This window comes from Triturus cristatus, chromosome 2_2 (genome assembly GCF_964204655.1).
Source record: "Triturus cristatus chromosome 2_2, aTriCri1.1, whole genome shotgun sequence".
Lineage (NCBI taxonomy): Eukaryota > Metazoa > Chordata > Amphibia > Caudata > Salamandridae > Triturus > Triturus cristatus.
The window spans coordinates 245,885,837-245,905,762 of record NC_140582.1 but is presented as its reverse complement, the minus strand read 5'-3'; positions in this window follow the sequence as shown (position 1 = coordinate 245,905,762).

The window sequence follows — 19,926 nt, the reverse complement described above, 5'->3', positions numbered from 1 at the left end:
ATCCTTTACCAGTATAAACCCCACAACCCGCACCTAAATTTAACTACACAATTATCACAATTAATTGTCGATTGATTAATTACTAATAATTACCAACAAATTATTAATTTTTATAATTAAATTACTTCCCACCCTATTCCCCTATAAACCCACAGCCCGCTATGGAACTAAAAAATGCAAAATTTAATTAAAAAACGTAATACCTACAAAAATGTTTACATATTTTAAAACATAATGCTTATACAAAAAAATATATCACATACATTTAAAATATATATTAAAATACATAACATTAATTAAAAATTCGATATTTTAAGCAACTATATTTTTGCAAACTATATTAATGACTTCTATCTTTTTAAAATCGATATTTCTTACCTTGTTAGATTATGCTCGCTGATGCTTTTTAATGCCATGTAAAAGTTAGCATTCGATATGCCATTTTCCTTTAGACATCATTTTCCTGCTGTTCGAAACGAATCCTGCTGGATTCCGGGAAATGCTCCTTGGTAAGTTTTGTTTCTGCAACAAAGAACTGTTAGTGCCAGTGCACAGCTTTCCCTCTCAGTAAAGGCCCTCTCCCACCTGTCTGGCAGTTTAATTGTAGCGCAGGGTAGAAGGGCCTTGAGAATGTTCTGAGTTGTGCAAGATATGAGAGTAGAAGTTTTTCTGTCTTTATGCTGTTCATCAACATTTGTTTGGAAAATTCCACTGTGTTATTAGTTGACCATGCGATGCATCTAATCTAGCTTTATGCTTACAGATTCTCAGTTCCCTCTGTAACACTCTCTCGAGACTATGCAGACGGGGCCCTGCTCTGAGCGTGTACAATAAGGGGCCGATTCTGATCCTGTATTTTTTTTTCCCGTACGACTCGTATCCGTATTTTTTTACATACGAATCGTACAAGTACCGTACAAACGGTGAAGTACGATTCGTACGGGAAAAAAAAAAAAAGGAATCGCCTCGGGAAAAGTCTACGAGACGTCCCCGGACAGTTTTACGTACGAGTCGTAAAACTGATGTCCGAGCGTACCGGCGTTCCGAATGCACAAGCATATGGAAAACGTCCTGTACGGAGCGAACTGTGTACGACCCCTACCCCGGGTACACTTGTGCCTGGGGTACGAGTCGTACGGCCCCCCCACCGCACCCCCGCATGTACGTGCCATACCCCCAGCCCTGTATGTACATGCCGTACCCCCAGCCCCGTATGTACGTGCCGTACCCCCAGCCCCGTATGTACATGCCGTACCCCCAGCCCCGTATGTATGCGCCGTACCCCCACTTAGCTTTTCCGTCACTTTTTGGCTCCTGTAAAAATATAGCCGCGCGGAGTGCTGTGGGTACGAATCGTGCTTGCTGGTCCGTAAAACGCTGCCTGACTCCGTGCGGACATCGCTTACGCGCTATCCAGGATCGGAATTGTATGTATTTTTTAGCCGTACGGTGTTTTTTACGATTCGTACGGAAATGGTATTTCTGTACGAATCGTACTTGCTGGTTTGTACGGTGGAATTCCCGGGTATGAGTCGTACGGAGAAAACGCTCTGTACGACAATTTGTACCCGGGTTTTACAGGATTGGAATCGGCACCCAAATGATTATTGATGGATATTCTCAACTGTTTTCTCTGTCTCTTCATTTGGCATGGAAGTTCTTAGAGGTGGTCATTGGTGACCAAGGTGGCCCTAATCGGGTCACTTCCTTCAACCTTAAAGTCGATATTCTTGACCGCGATATTCTTGCTGTCGATATTTCTGTGTCACAATATTTAAAACTCGAGATTAGTGTAAGCCAACATTTCCAAGTTGATATTTTGACTGAATACCGTGGATTTGGGGTGGGGGTGGACTTTGCCCTGGCAGAGCGCTTTATGTGGGTGAAATGGGTCCTGCCTCTCTCCATCTTCCTGGGAGTTGATTTAAGATGGGTAGGGTGTGCTGGCGAAAGATAGGGGATAGGGATGGAAAAATTGGTCCTTAGATGTTGGGGGGGGCGGAAGTTGTCCAACACGACAAAGTCCAAGGGAAAAGAAGAAATGGTCACGGGTAGAGGTTGAGGGTAAATCAGAGCTTGGGTCAGGCTGGGAGGAAGAGGAAATTGAGATGTCAGCTGTTTGCAAAGGTGACGTGGATGGAGGGGTACTGTCTGTGCTGATAGGTAGTGGTGTTGCTGTCTGTATGTCTGGAGGTGTGTTGTGTGTGGTGATTGTTGGTGATGGTGGTTGTGTGCTGCAGGTGTGTGTTTGTGTGGATGCTTGCACAGTTGTGTGTGTGCTAGGGACAGGCAGAGCTTTATGATTTGGGGATAGGAATAGGGATGGGGATGGTGATGGGGATAGGGATCGGGATTGGCAAGGCAATGGGGTCGGTGAAACTTTTGAATGGAAGGCTGGGGTAGGGTTATTGCTGCCAGTAATGAGGAGGCCAGAGCACGAAATGATCCCTGTAGGGTACACATTTCACTGTGAATTCCACGCAGGGCAGCTGAGGACACAGGGGCAGGGGTAGAGGTGCCTGCAGCAGAGGAGACAGGGAACCCTGGAAGGCTTGTGAGCTTGTGCAACTGGTTGGGGAGTAGCAGGGAGGGTGGAGAGGTCCACAGGGGTGTCAGACACTGATGATGACACTGCACCACCTTCGGTGGTGGCCACCACCACCAAGGGAGATCCCCTGGAGCCCGACTCGCTGGATGTGTTGGTCCTGTCTGGATCATCAGTTGCACTCTCCTCACTCTCTTGGTCACTGGGTCCATCAGTGTCAGTGTCCCGACTGAAACCATTCGGACCAGCAGCTTTCCCAACATTTAGGCATATGTCTCCTCCACTTAGCTCTGTAGATTCTACAATGGAAGTATAGCTATCTTATGGAAAACATTCTAAACTCACAGGAGGAAGAGCTGAGCACTGTGAGCAACTAGAATGTGCACTTTAAAACTATCCTAATTGGCATGACAGCAGTGACACTGATATGTCAAGAGTGCATGCATGTCAACACCATGAGCTAGTAATCCCTCCACACATGCTGCCATTGAAAATAGGATCTGACAATTGAAAGTGTCAATTTGCCAATCCTCCTCATCCATGTCTGTAGCAAGATCTATTGTTGCCCTTTGTGTATGTGTCAGATTCGCACATGATTGGGAAACGTGACGACAACTCTCAAGACCTTGCTTACTTCAGTCACACCATTCCTCACACAGACATGGTACAATCACCAAACTTGCACAATGATGTCTGCAATAAGGATTGACATCTGAGCCTCTACAGCAGATATGTATTGTCTCAAAACACTCATACCGATGAGTATATGTAAAAAAACACCCATGTCCTCACATCACTGCAACTAATGAGTTGTATGATGCTATACCTAAACCTCACACATATGCCCTTGACACCTTAACAGCCTACGTCTATTATGTTGGGCATTGAGGCCATGCCATGAAGAGCCATAGATTTAGTTGTATACCTCATTGTTGAGGGTTGTCCAAGACACATGTGTGTGCCAAACCTGCCAGACAACACTACACAAGCATGTACTCCTTAATGGGAATTGGCATTGCTCACAATAAAGATAGATCTATTTATAGTGGCCTGTGCCATTACAAGTGTGCTTAGGTGTTCATTAATGAGTTTAGGACTATACGCACCCTCTCCTAGCTGCTATTGGGCCCTCAACTGCCCATCAAGCTAAGGATAGGCCACCACCAGAATACGGGCCACGGGGGGAGTCAGAGTCCGGTGACTGCTCCTTCAAAGTGGGGAGGACTTTCCCAGCTGGACTAGGGTGATCTTTCTGCCAACGTCTGCGGTCCTCCCACCTCTTTCAGCAATGGAAGCTAAGCCGGCGATAGACTCCCTGGGTCCCCACTTGCCTGACAATGGCTTTCCAAATCCTTTGCTTCATTTGGGTGTTGACCAGGAGGGTCGACATAGAGCCTTAATGGACTGCACATGCATGGCATATGACTTTTACGACACAGATGAAGGAATTTTCTGAGAACTAACATGTGCAAAATGTCCATTGCTACCGGATAGAGGTCATTAGTGACATTGTTGTGCAGGTACACATACATCAGCTAACATCACACATATGTGCTTAGAATGCTTAGATACATTTATCTTGGTCCAGGAGTCAGATTGATTTCACATCGAAAAAAAGGGCAGGGCAAACACAAGTCTGGCAAAAGATCACAATATCTACCTTTGGCAGTGCAGTACAGGTCCGAAGACAATGGCAAACTTTATTATGGTTATGTCAAAATAGTACTATGACTCCAAACATGGATCACACAACATATTTCTGACTACTGTGACATGTTCTGATGTTTGTACAAATCGATTTGCTCCCATGTGTGGTGACTCATACTTCCAGCATAAAACATGGTGTGCATCTGTGTGACTCTGAGAGTGACACATGTCACGCACATAGGTCTTGTGTGCAATTTCAGATATGCTAAGTTTCTACTTGTCGTATTAGAAAGCACTGTTATATGTATGATGAAGACAAAACAAACATATTTTCGGGTCTTACTGCCATTGTCAGACACATGTGAATGTTTGGCATTATGTGACTCCTGATGATAATTAAATTAATACTCAGGAAGAGACACAAGAGTGTCAAGATTATGAGAAACCATATAATAAAAATATACATAACATCACACATTAGTAGTTAAGATTGTTAACAATAATATATTTTGCACAACAGCCTAGAATGATGAGGAACAAGTTGCATCAGCGATGTTGGCCTAGGTATAGTGTCATCTTGTCAGAATTGTCTGTTTGTGAGTTAGTCACCACGCTTCCACTGGCACCAACATGTTTTGAATATCAGTATTTTATGCACATCAAATGTCTCTGCTAAAAATTCAAACAGAATTGGATTGCTCATAGTGGCAATATTTGAGGATGCTTTCACACTATCACAGTAGTTCAGGCTGTGTCACCTGTTTCGATATCCATACACATGCATCCTTCTCCTGATGCTGCCCCAAACCATTTACCCCGAATGGTTTGTATAGTTACCTACCCACTTTTCATTAGGCTTGGACACGTTTCACATGAATATGCCAATGGATTCCACATTCAGACATTCATCTAGTTGATCATCCCTTTCTTATGTTTCGGATATGTTGCGGTACATATTTTGATAGTATAGTTGTTAATTGCATACAACTTAAGTGCTATCACATGCTTGCACATTTTGTACACACAAACTTATGAAAGTTAAATGTACAGTTGTAAGGGATATGACTGTCGACATCCTAGTGGGTATGTTTGACTTTGACAGTTGGGGAGGGTGACATCTGCATCCTAAAATCAGCAGTCAGCACTTACCTGCTCCTCTGGTGAACCATAGAGCTGGCCATACTTCTCCTACAAGGGATTCCAGCTCGTCTTCTGTGCCCTCACAGCAGTTTGGCCTGGCATGGTTGGTCCCAGGGGTAAGCTGAGCACTATGAGTGCGTCATGGCAGCAGTGTTTGTAGGCAAGTGAGTGTATTATTCAATTTGCAGCGCACTTCTACGGCGCATACACATACGCACTCGTAGACACACATAGCGATTGGTCGACCGCGATCAAATGTTGCCAATGTTATCTTATGAGAGAGCCCGCTGTGCATGAAACACCAAACGTGCGGTCTTTGTCAGCTGGCGGTGATTGCCTCTATTTCCATATTAGAGCAAATTCTGACTACGGCCATGTCAGCGGTTGACTGTGATGTGTTTGCAATGGCTTCAGACCCACTTTTTACCTTTTTTAACAATTGTATATGCACCACTATCACTACAAGTACTTGTTAAGGCTTACTGATACTTGGTACTCATTGTGCAAGCATGTATGTACATGGCAGGTTGGCAAACTTTGCTACATGTGTGATGGTGTACCAGTTAAAACATGTCAGACAAGCCATTTTTCAAATGATGTTTCCATTTGTTCAATGATTTACATTAGGGGTGGGCGGAATTTGCGGAATTAACCTTCGCAAATTATCGCGAGAATGTTTAAAATTATCGCAAACAAGCAGAAATATCGCGAAGATGCGGAAGTTTTTTTCCGGCATGTTCGCGAGATTTTCTGCATGGTTGCGGGTCGCCAACTTACCCATGTGGTTGCTTGCGGGCGCGGCCATCTTGTTTTGAGTTGTTCTCGCGGTGCATGATCGCGAGAAGAAAGACGTGATCGCGCGACGCATGACGTCACTGCGGGCGCGAACTGTCGCGAGACAGCGCAAATGGCTAAAAACAATACAACATCTCATGGAGAACGCGACCGGATCAAGAAAACTTGTCGGCGAACGCAGGGATTCAGGTAAGGCGATCGCGCGCGCGCGAGAATGTATCATTTTACAGCGCGAGCAAGAAACAAATTATCGCCAAGCTGCGGAAACCGGAATTTTTGACATTTTCGCGCTCTCCGCGGAACGCAAAAATGTCAAATTATCGCAATTTCCGCGAACGGAACGAAATTTTTGCCCAGGCCTAATTTACATGTGAAGGGCCCGATTCACAGAACTAACTTAAGACAAAATCCTAAACTTACTACTTTTGGTATTCACAGAAGTTAGGATTTTGTCTTAAGTTTGTCTTAAGACAAACTTAAGACAGACTTAAGACAGACTTAAGACAGACTTAAGACAAACTTAAGACTGACTTAAGACAGACTTAAGACAAACTTAAGACGGACTTAAGACAGACTTAAGACAGACTTAAGTTAGGATTTTGTCTTAAGTTTGTCTTAAGTCTGTCTTAAGTCTGTCTTAAGTCTGTCTTAAGTCTGTCTTAAGTCTGTCTTAAGTCTGTCCTAAGTTTTTCTTAAGACAAACTTAAGTCAAAATCCTAACTTCTGTGAATACCAAAAGTAGTAAGTTTAGGATTTTGTCTTAAGTTAGTTCTGTGAATCGGGCCCGAAGAGTTTAATGATGTTGCTAACAGAGTGCAATGATGTTCCACTACTCTCTCACACAGGTACCTTGAGAGGGGAGGAGGCAGTCATCCTCCAGTGTTTCATCCATTTCCTGCCCTCCAGAACATGCAGGAGAGGCAGATCATCCAGAAATACAGATTGGATCATCTGACCATCCTGGATCTGACTAGTCAGTTGGTGTGGGATCTCTGACCAGAGACTGCATATCCCCCAGTATCACCCTGCTTGTAAAGGTTTGTCTGTTTTGCACTATTTGGCCACTGGCTTCTTTCGTTTACTTTACTGTTTTCACTTCAGGTGGGATGTCACAGGCGATGTTCAGTCATGTCCCAACAGAGGTGATCGTTGCATTGTTTAAAGACGTGAGCTGCTACATTCAGTTCCCTGCCTGTGACGATTTAGGCGCAGTGAAGGCAGCTTTCTATGGGCTAGGTCATATCCCACATGTAATTGAATCCATTGATTATACACATATTCCCTTAGTGGCCCCACACGACCGTGAGAAGGTTACAGGAACCACAGACACTACCACTCCAGGTTCCCAGCGTCTGCTCATGACAGCTTCATCCAACAGAACAGTAACATACCAAGGCTGATGTCACAGTTCCAACCCGCGAGGTCATCTTAATATGATCATAATGGAGTTGGGTATGTGTTGCTGTGTCTGTGGAAAAGGAGTGACCATGGAGTGTTTCTTGAACTGTGTGCCATAGATGATGGGAGACACATCTGCGTAAGGACATCATGTTCTCCAATCCTTAGACAGCTAGCTGGTGTTTCATTATATTTAGTCTCATGGTGTGTCGTTCATGATCCAATATGTGTGACATCACAACAAATGTTTGGGTTAAGGCTAGTTGCTGTAAGTCTGACTTCACTTGGGCTCATTCCTTATTGCATATGACCTGCATGTGATTGTTTCTGTGTCTTATCATAATGTTTTGTCACATATGACTGACATGTGTTATGCCACAAGATGTTATCAACACCTGATTGTTAAGCTCCTGGAGTCATCGACTGTGGTGCAGACATGTGTTTGTGTTCTTAATTTCGATCTGATATTTTGTTCTAATAATATTAGAATAAAAACACATGTGCATGTCATATGTTTTTAGATTAATTATTGGTTCCTCACATGAAGTGGGTTTGTGACAACTATGTATTCAGATCCAAAGTTGTGAAACTAGTGATTGTACAGCACTAAGCTTTTTCAGCAAGCCCAGACACACTTTTAAATAGTCGCTGTATGTACAGATGCAATGATGTAGATGATGAGACAATGTGTGTCTACCCTCATGTGAGCCACTACGGTACCGAGTGGATAGCACTGTTGTTATGCAGACACAACTACATTTACATAGAGTCTGAAATTTGTCAATTACAAACAATGGGGCCGTTTCACAGATCTAATCTGAAATAAAATCCTAAACGTGCTACTTTTGGTATCCACATAAGGCATTTAGTAGTAGTAAAGTTAGGACTCCTAACTTTACTACTACTAAACGGAGACAAAATCCTAACTTTACGACTTTCGGTATTCATAAAATGCATTTAGTAGTAGTAAAGTTAGAAGTCCTAACTTTACTACTACTAAATGCCTTCTGTGAATACCAAAAGTAGTAAGTTTAGGATTTTAGCTCAGTTTAGTAGTTGTAAAGTTAGGAGTCCTACCTAACTTTACTACTACTAAATGCCTCCTGTGAATACCAAAAGTAGTAAGGTTAGGATTTTATCTCAGATTAGTTCTGTGAATCAGCCCCATTGTTATTTAGCCGTGGATGAATCATCACATGAAACAATGTTTAAAAGGATACGGTGGACACATATAATTATTTATTATAACAAAATGTATTGGAATAAGAATGCAAGTACCAAAAATAATGAGTGATTGTGAGGAGGACCATGAGAGGAATGTGTATGAAAACAAAACTTAGAAGTGGGGGATACAATCATGTTGGATGGTCTTCTTTCTGGGTGAGGAGGGATCAGGAGCTGCAGATCCTAGGGTGCCTGCATGTGTAGAATCCTCTAGCAGGGCCTCTTTTCCTGTGGCAGCTGCAGAGGTTGTTTTTGGTGATAAGCTTGGCACACAGGAAGGGGGAGGTGTTTGTAGGAAAGCCCTGCAGAGGGTGCTGTTGATACGGGAAACGCGTCGCAGAGAAGGTGCTGAACAGTGCTGGACTCAATATCCTAGAGGACCGAGGGGCTGCCTCACCTGGTTCCATTGTAGAACTCCACCCATAGCGCCTTTAAAGAAACCTAGCGCTTCCCGTTTCTCGGAAAACGCGTGGCAGAGAGGGTGCTGAACAGTGCTGGACTCAATATCCCAGAGGACCGAGGGGCTGCCTCACCTGGTTCCAGTGTAGAACTCCGCCCATAGCGCCTTTAAAGAAACCTAGCGCTTCCCGCTTCGCGGGAAACACATCGCAGAGAAGGTGCTGAACAGTGCTGGACTCAATATCCCAGAGGACCGAGGGGCTGCCTCACCTGGTTCCAGTGTAGAACTCCGCCCATAACACTATATATTACGTATCGCGCTCCGCTACGCGGGACGCGGGCGGGCGCGCCGGACGAAGCCCGGACAAAGGGCGGGCTGTCTGTGGCTGCCAGGTGCCGGAGGAGGCCGGGCTGGGCTACTCCCCTTGCCGGACCTGTTGGCCTAACTGTGAGTTCTATTGGTGCCATTATATCCGGTTGTACGGGTTCTTGTTTACATTTCCCCTTGTGCCTCCCACCTAGTCCTTTTCCTTTTACCATGGTTAAACGAAAGTTAATAGATAGTCAAGGAGTTGGTGGTTAAGGTAGCACTGCATTAAAACAGCGTAGAAAAAAGAGAGTTTGGAGGACTGCTAAAGTGCCCGACCCAGTGGGGACATTGGACCGTATTATTCTGCTGGTTGGGGAGTGTGAAGCTATTTTGGAGTCTGATGAGGGAGTAGCTGGTGCTTCCTCTGAGGTGCCTGTTGATTCCCTGGTGTATACTATTCCCAGTTCATCCCCTAATATCCCGGCTATGTTTCGTACTAAAGCTAAAAAAACATCTTGGGGACAGGGGAGTGTTGAGGAGGGAGTTGTCCCGGGGGGAGGGGTTGATTTGTTTTCTGCCGTCTCTACCCACTCTGTGGATACTGTGCCTGCTGTTCTATGTTCTAGTAGATTTGCCCCATTGATGAACGAGTCGAGAGAGAATAGTGTAGAAATTATTGACCCCTCACCATCTTTACCAATAAGTCCCCTATGTAGTATTGTCAGGACCCAGGAAGATCCCCTTCAAGCTCTCGTTAAGGTAATCCGTTCATTGCAGGAGGAAGTTAGTGCCCTGAAAGTTGTGATTAACACCTTGACTGTTGCTGTTGGTAATTGCACATTAGATCAACAACCTCTCTCTTGTATTCCCAAGAAAGCATCCACGTTACCTGTGGATGCTAGGTTTCACTCCCAGTTTAACTCTTCAGGACTGTTAAAATCAGGTGCCCAAGCCAACAAGAAGGTAACATATAGTGATGTAGTAAGGGCGGGGAATTTTTGCTCCTCACGTCGCTCTGGGGGTACTCCCGTTGCTGCTTCACAGTCTAATCTGAATTGTAAGCGGAATGAAGGTGAGAGAGGGATTCCTACCACTAACACTCAGAGACTCCTAGTAGGAAGGGGGCCACGTGCGGAGCAATATACGAATATAGATAACAGTTGCACTAACAAAAAAATCTTCATGGCTAATGTGCCGAAATTGTGTAATAATCAGGGTTATGAGAATGCTGATTCGCTGAAAAATAAGGCGATCCACTGGTTGAGATATGTCAGAGGTTGTCGCTCTTTTATTAGGGATGAAATTATTAGAGCTACTAGATTGATTTCTCCACTGTCCCCAACCGATTGTATTGAACTAAGTCTATGCACTAGCGAACTTGTGGAGAATCTTTTTACCCTGGAGTTTAGGACATGTCCCCCAAATGGATCTCCCATCTAGCTAAGAAAATCTATTTTGCATGGTTCTGGGTGGGTTAAGTGTGACCAACAGAGTACCATCAGAGAGGATGGGTCTGCACTGGATAGTGTTGATTGACAAGATGTCCTGGGGGTCACAGGTTTTTGTTGTCCTTCTCTAAGGGAAATAGATGAAGGGATCCTACCGCATAGTGCTAATAGCTGCCGTACTGGTTTTTGTATTACCTCTATCCCGCTTATGGGTCCAGGTTCTAATAACTGTTCTGACATTGTTGTTCCAGACCAGACTCTGGACCCTATTCTTCCGAAGAATATTGTTAGCCTTGCTCCCCAAGCCACTACCCTTATTAATAAGTTTTTATCTTTGGGGGGTGGCTCATTACTTTCTTGGAATATAGCTGGATTAAATGCTAAGTTGCCCATTGAGGAATGGGTTGCATTCATTAATAATATGGATATATGCTTATTCCAGGAGACTTGGTTGCTGGAACCAAGATTTTGTGTAGGTTATTTAAACTATCACATTCCGGCAATAAAAGGGGCGCATTGCCGACCATCTAGGGGTTTAACGATATGGCTTCGGCAAGATTTAAATTTAAATAGTAAACCCATTCCTACTGGGAGCAGAGATATACCATTGCTTAGGTTAGAATTAGGTTCTGTGGGCACAATCAATATTTATAATGTTTATGCTAGGGGTTCGGGTGGAGTAAGATCACCAGTTTTTGATGAGTTAATGAGGCTGCTTGATCTCCACTCAACTGGTACCCTTGTGGTAGTAGTAGGCGATTTCAATGCTACCTTCGATCCCCTGGTACTTCTTGAGGGGGATGAATATGAGAATGAAGAGGCACTTTGGGGTATCCCCCCACTAGAATTGCCTCCTATAAATAGGTGGACGGAAATAATAATCCAGATTAACTCCCTCTGTATGGAGAAGAGTCTAAGGGCTCTGAATGGTAGGATGCCTAGTGACCGTAATGGTGCCTATACCTTTAATAATGGACAAAGTGGGAGCCGTATTGATTATATCCTTGCGGCCGTGAGTCTATGGCACTCTCTTGTTGATATGAAGGTTTTTGACCTACCTGAAAGTGACCATAATCCCCTTTGTCTATATCATAACTGGTGGAAAAGGGATTGCGCTCTTCTGGCAGCTGGAGAATTGCCCACCTCGAATGTCGTGTTATCTAACGATATGCGTCGCCTGAGGTGGTCTTGTATTCAAGAGAATCCCTTTACTCTACAGAGTATTACAAGTGAGGTTAATAGTTCTATCCAAGAAATGGAACAGATCTTTTCTTCCAATGGCGATATAGGGGATATAACATCAATTCATACTAGTCTCTTTGCTTTCTTGAGATCTCTTTTTTTAAAGAAAAGGAGATCTGGTCCAAAATTGGTCTCGAGCCGAGTCAGTTGGTTCAATGAGAATTGTAGACAGTCGAGGCTACTGCTGGGCAAAGCTCTAAAGGAAGGTGACGTAGGTGCTGTGCGTGCTACCAGAAATAACTACAAAAGTAGCATTGCTAGGGCAAAACGTCATTGGGATGAACTCAAGTGGCTGGATCTTTCAGAAGCGAGTGCCAAGAACAACAGTAAATTGTTCTGGGGCATCGTGAAGTGGGGCTATGGTGGCAAGTCAGAGCGGCCGCAAAACAATGTTCCCCCAGAGAGGTGGGTGGAGTATTTTAAACCCCAGTATGCTTCTCACCTGGATATTACAGCTAGTGTAGGTACTGCTGCTGTGATTATCTTGGAACCTGATTTTAATAGTGCGGAAGTAACGCTGGCCCTTACCGGTGTAGCTCCTGGGAAGGCTCCTGGCCCTGATGGGGTCCCAGCAGACCTCCTTTTGAATGACAAGGTCAAATGGGGGAGGTACATTCAACTGGTTGCTAATGCCCTGGCGCGTGGTGCACCTATTCCTAGCACGTGGAAATTGGCAGAGATAATTCCAGTCTTCAAAAAGGGGGACCGGTCGCTCCCGGAAAATTAAAGGCCCATTAGTCTGATTGATGCTACCCAGAAAATTATAGGCAGGTTGATTTTAAATCGTGTTCACCTGTGGGCAGCCTCAAATAGTATTTTGTCTCCATTTCAGGCGGGCTTTCGTCAGCATATTAGTACGGTTGACCAGGTATTCCGTTTTGTAGGGGTGGGCGGAATTTGCGAAATTAACTTTCGCAAATTATCGTGAAAATGCTAAAAATCTCCGCAAACACGCCGGAAATATCACGAAGACGCGGAAGTTTTTTTCCCGCCTGTTCGCGGTATTTTTTGCGTGATCGCGGGTCGCCAACTTACCCATGCGGTTGCTCAAGGGCGCGGCCATCTTGTTTTCACTTGTCCCGCCCTCTCGCGATGCTTACTTCCTGTTCCGGGTCGCGCAATGCATGTTCGCGCCCGTTCGCGGTCGATATTTCCTGTTCGCGACCGCTTTTACTTGATCGCGTTGCTTTTTGCTTGCTCGGGGAGAAAATATCGCGCGAACTTGCGCACGTGGTCGCAATGGGCGCGGCCATCTTGTTTTTCACTCTATTGCATGGTTCTGGGGCCTGATTTTCAATCCTCCCAAAATCTTTTCAATCCTTTGTTTATAGCCACTTTTTTTGGATCTTTATTACTTATTATTTCTCTAACTATTTTCCTGCTTCTATATTTTTGTTTTTTGTCTACTTATTTTTTGTTTTTTAGCTACTTTTTCTCTTTCTATTGCCTGCTATTTATTTCCTTTACTCCTTTATTTATTTTACCTTTTCTTTCCCGCCCCGTCCCCAGAACCATGTCCAAGGGTAGGGCTGTTTGCCGGCGCGGCCAGAGCCGCGACCGCCTTCCTTGCGGAAGGCGGCGCCCACAAGGGGTACAGGCACGGGCCTTATTTGGGGAGGAGGAGTTGGCTGCACTAATTTTCTTTGTGCAGCGCCACCTCCCCTCAACCCTGGCAGCAGGTGGCAGGCCTGGGTCCGGGTACGGCGTCCGGGAGCGTCGGCAGCGGTGGGGGAAGGTGCGCCGGGCAGTGTTGCGCATCTCTGGGGTCCGGCGCACTCAGGCACAGCTGACGCACCGGTGGTCCGACATCCTGGACCGTGAGCAGGACCTGCTGGACCTGCTAGGAGTGGAGGTCCCGGGGCTTGGTGAGTACATATTTAATTACTACAACTTTGTGTCTGTTCTTCTGCTCTGTGTTATATATTGCGAATTTTTTTTCCCTTCCAACCAGCTAGAATGTTGCTGCTCACAATACATTCCAGGTTAATAACGTTTAAAAGTCTTCTGTGATTATGGTGCTCTTCTGCGCTACTACTAATCTTACTTGTTTGCAGCTTTGCGTTTGCGCTTGCTTAGTGTGATTCTTTACGAGTTTATTTTAGAGAAATTAAGTTACGTAATGCAACAGTGACTCTAGTCCACTCCATACTTTGTCCCGTCACTAATAGATAGGGGCGGATTGATGTTTAGGTACACTACTTTGTATGAGCTTCTAATTTGTTAGTGGTATGCGTGATGCCCCCTCACTCAGTTACGTGACGTGCTGCTAGTACGGCAGTCTTTAGAACCTTTTCTAGTTTGTTCAATGAGTGGTGGTAGGCTTAGCAGTTACTTAGCAGTAGCAGATCAGCATCAATCAAACCAAAATTTGGTGTATACAAAAAATGTAGTCATGTTCATGTGTCCTCCATGATTTGACCAAACGCATTGTTGAGGAATACAGTGGAAATGCATACTTGATGTACAATTGGCATGCCTGGAATAGGTGGGCTAGGTTGGGTGGTACGTTGTACTTAGGCTTAGTTGTAACTTACTTTTCTGGAATCAGAATGGAAGACTGGATTACTGTTGATAAATAGTAACTTAAGTAGTCGAACTGCGAATCCCCCGATATTACATGTTGACCAGATTAGATCGGTCAATGTAGTTATTGCAATTGTTGTTTACATAAGTGTTTTTTGACCGTTGTTGAAAAATATTGTATTTGTTTGACACCATCCATCAATGTTTGTCTCTTTCTTATATCTTTCCTGTTCATCAGCACCCAGGGGCAGACCGACAGGGACTGGGCAGTCGGCGGGACAGGAACAACACCACCAGGAGGACACCGCTGAGGGTTCCTCTGCTGGCCCCAGTAAGTCTTCTTGTTTTCAATAATATTTCTTATTCCATAACTTTTACTGCCCCATATTTTTCCTGAACTATTGTTTGTTTCCAAATGCTATTTTTTTACCACCAATTATCCTTCGATCTGTACGGTTTCAAAAATCTTATCCCTGCCTCCGCTATGATGACTCTGATTACTACTACTACTACATACTATCAGTCTGTCTGTACTGTAGTAGCTAGTCTTGCCCAGTTGGCCAGTGCCACTCTTTGTGAACGGTTGTAATATAAAACTCATATTCACCAGTAGCTCGAGCCATTGAGTCCAATCCGTTGGGTCGTCGTCTTGTACTACCTTTACTCCTATTGATCTTGAGGCTTTGAAAATTCACAGCAACAACAGCCCTACCAGATTTATTACTATTTTGATATGATACCCTATAGGACATACTACTGCTGTAGGGATCTTGCACATACATTTGCACCAGAAAATAGGATGTTGGTGATGGTAGGTTGGACCTTCCTTGCACACCTCAATCAGAAATTCCGCACCCACCACAATTCCACTGCTTGACTATAGTACTGTCTTGTCATAACTATTAGGTCTCGGAACCCTCCCCCCAAGATACCCAACAAGTAGACAACCCAGAACATAACACACCCAACCTCTCAGTCGTGGAAGCAATTCACATGCACACCCTTACTTCAATTTGCTCACTCGTGTCAGTTAGTCCACACCAAATACCACCAAGTCTATGTAAGTTGAAAATGTTTATTTCAATTTAAGAAGGTCTGTACACTGTTTTCTTAGCAGCAGCAACCGGAAAATCAATAACATTAAAACAATATATATTGTTACACTTATACAGTTGGGAATTAAATCATGATAACTGAACAGTGGTGGAAGGCAGCACCACCATCCCATAGCAATTTAGTTTATATAAATTTATAAAAGAAGATGTGAGTGAAGGGACCCCTCACCTTAGAAGAACCTAGTACTGGTAGTTGTTGCATCATTCAGAAGCTCTGGTTCGTAGAAGGGAATCTTGCGTCTGTAATGCGAAAAAAGAAATGGTGTGCGTTAGTATATTGCAACTTGCAAGCATTTCTCAGCCGTGCCAAAAACGTGTAGCATCTATGGATAAGCAATATGGACTAAAAGTAACAGTAGTACACCAGTACTTCCTAAAAAAGTGGCTTGTTAATGTTTGTGGACCGCTTGTACGCAGCGCGTAGACTAGACAGTAGCAGTGTGAGGCAGGTCATGTGGGCTCAAAGGTGTCTTAAGAAGCTGCAAGGTAAAGGTAACGTCACATGTGCAAAAATAAAAGCCACAAAGGTAAAATGGTAGCATGGCTAGGGCTAATAAAGCAAAGGCTACAATGATCATATATAACTATTAGTGTCTACTCTACTACTACCTGATTTGTACTAGTGATGTATGTTAGTATTAACTCATTTTTCAACCTTGCAACTGATCACTAGGGGGAGGTGTGTATGACGCCTAATAAATGTGTAATGTTTTCTAGGCGCACTACCGACCACCAGTGCCGGGGCCAGCGAACAAGGCGACGCGGAGGGAGAGGATGCGGCAGTTGCTGCCGATACCGACGATGGAGCGGTAGGGGGAGTGGCAGCACCAATGGCAGGCGGTGGTAAGTTAGATTCATAATCCTTAACTATTGTTGAACTTGACTGCACACTCACTGCAAGGGTGTACTGTATGTATATGTATACTGTACAGTTGTGACTTAGGGCCCCATTAGGATGGTGGGCGCATTGCCCCCGCCGGGCCGGCTGGAATTCACTGCCGACACCGCAGGGGCAAACCTCCGCCATCCCTGTAGAAATTATTCAGACCCCCCACATGTCGACCAGGCGGAAAAGAGTTCCATATATGCCGGTGGTGTCTCTCTGAACACACCGCCAGCCATATAATCTGCATTTTGGAATGCCTTTGCGTGGCGGCATTGCCGTACGCCACGGAAAGGCAAGCAGACATTGCAGAGTATGCTTGGGTGCCCCCATGGAGGGTACCTACCTATGCTATGGTACCCCCCGCCTTTCCAAGCAAAACGTGACAGGCTCCGTGCGGGGCCCGTCATGTTGTGCTTGGAAAATCGTTACAACAAACAAATGATGGACGGAATGCTGACAATGCAGACATTCTCCCCCAGTCAAGAGATCTGGGTTAAATCCATCGTTCTTTTGCCCACTACACCACCCCAGTTTAGACATGGCCATATGCAAATCAGTCTTGACCCTGTGCCTCATGGGAACAGTCCAGCCCGAACTGCCAAGCCATGTCTTCACTGGACCGGAATCAAGCATCCTAGGACCGGTTTCTGGCTATCAGCCGTCATCAGCCAGGATAGCTTGACTCCAGTGGTGTAGTGAGCACGGGTCCCACGTCTGGGAATACCCATCCCACTTAGGGCGAAAAGCGTTACAACAAACAAATGATGGACGGAATGCTGACAATGCAGACATTCTCCCCCAGTCAAGAGATCTGGGTTAAATCCATAGTTCTTTTGCCCACTACACCACCCCAGTTTAGACATGGCCATATGCAAATCAGTCTTGACCCTGTGCCTCATGGGAACAGTCCAGCCCGAACTGCCAAGCCATGTCTTCACTGGACCGGAATCAAGCATCCTAGGACCGGTTTCTGGCTATCAGCCGTCATCAGCCAGGATAGCTTGACTCCAGTGGTGTAGTGAGCACGGGTCCCACGTCTGGGAATACCCATCCCACTTAGGGCGAAAAGCGTTACAACAAACAAATGATGGACGGAATGCTGACAATGCAGACATTCTCCCCCAGTCAAGAGATCTGGGTTAAATCCATCGTTCTTTTGCCCACTACACCACCCCAGTTTAGACATGGCCATATGCAAATCAGTCTTGACCCTGTGCCTCATGGGAACAGTCCAGCCCGAACTGCCAAGCCATGTCTTCCCTGGACAGGAATCAAGCATCCTAGGACCGGTTTCTGGCTATCAGCCGTCAAAAGCCAGGATAGCTTGACTCCAGTGGCGTAGTGAGCACGGGTCCCACGTCTGGGAATACCCATCCCACTTAGGGCGAAAAGCGTTACAACAAACAAATGATGGACGGAATGCTGACAATGCAGACATTCTCCCCCAGTCAAGAGATCTGGGTTAAATCCATCGTTCTTTTGCCCACTACACCACCCCAGTTTAGACATGGCCATATGCAAATCAGTCTTGACCCTGTGCCTCATGGGAACAGTCCAGCCCGAACTGCCAAGCCATGTCTTCACTGGACTGGAATCAAGCATCCTAGGACCGGTTTCTGGCTATCAGCCGTCATCAGCCAGGATAGCTTGACTCCAGTGGTGTAGTGAGCACGGGTCCCACGTCTGGGAATACCCATCCCACTTAGGGCGAAAAGCGTTACAACAAACAAATGATGGACGGAATGCTGACAATGCAGACATTCTCCCCCAGTCAAGAGATCTGGGTTAAATCCATAGTTCTTTTGCCCACTACACCACCCCAGTTTAGACATGGCCATATGCAAATCAGTCTTGACCCTGTGCCTCATGGGAACAGTCCAGCCCGAACTGCCAAATGCACCACCAACAGACCAAAGATTTTGCCTCTTCAAGTACGCCCAACCAACTGCCTTCCCCCCGCATTCTTCAAGCCCCGTAAACATTCGTAGCGCGCAGCACGAGAACATGCACGAGATTATAAAACATCCCCTTTACATAACAATAGAAAGATCAAATGATGACAAAAATAAACAAAATAAAACACAAATCAATTAACAGGTATTCAGATAAAAATCATTGAACTTTGCAGGAGTGCGACGCAATCTCCTAGAAAGATCCCTGGTATGCACCTGACCTGGATCAGGAAAAGTTGAAGTACTAGGACAGTTATCACAACCTGAAGAAGCAGAGAAATCGGTCTGATCAGAAGCTGAAACATCACAAGGACCAGACCCCAATGAAGGATAAGGCCCCGTGTATTTCACCAGCCTCGACATGTTCCACTTACAACCACTTTGCATTGTGACCACATTCTTATGAATAGAAGAAATCATGAATGGACCCATAAATTCCGAAATACCTTTTTTCGAAAACCTGGGTTTCTTGACCAATACCCACTCCCCCACACACCATAACTTGGACTTAACAGCATTCTTGAAATCAAACCGTTTTTTATACCCCGTTTGATAAGAATGGACCCTGGATTCCACCTTCTTCCCATCCAAAGGAATCAGATCTTGCAAAGGAAACCAAGTCGGATTCAACTTTCACTTTGCATGTCTGCCCCGCAGAAGAAAAAAAGGCGAGTTACATATAACCTGGTTCACCGTGGTACAATGAGCCCACCATGTATCACGCAACACATCCTTAAGGGGAATTTTCATATCCAATGCTGTTTGCACACAACCCTTGACAACGCAATTCATGCGCTCAGCCAGACCGTTGGCCTGAGGAGAATAAAGAGCTGTTTTCAGATGAATGATACCAAAATCATTCAAAAATTCCCCCATCTCAGAAGAGACAAATTGCACACCATTGTCAGTGATTAGATACTTCGGAACACCCTCCCCAGCAAATTCGTCTTTCAGGAATTCCACAATACCTTTTGTATTGACATTACTCACACACCTTGTAGATACCCATTTGGATGTATAATCAACCAAAAAGATAACAAATCTCTCATATGGCGCAAGTAAATCAAATGGACCCATTAAGTCCAAACCCAACTTTGTCCACGGCTGACTAGGAACTTCCACTGGAGACAAAGGGGCACTGTTGACTACTTTGGACTTATCATTAGACGCACATAAATGACAATCTTTGACCACAATCTCCACCTGACGATCCATTAATGGCCACCAATATCTCTCCCTAAGCCGTGACTTAGTGAGACTCCTTCCAAGATGCCCCTCATGAGCTAAATGTATCAATTTTGG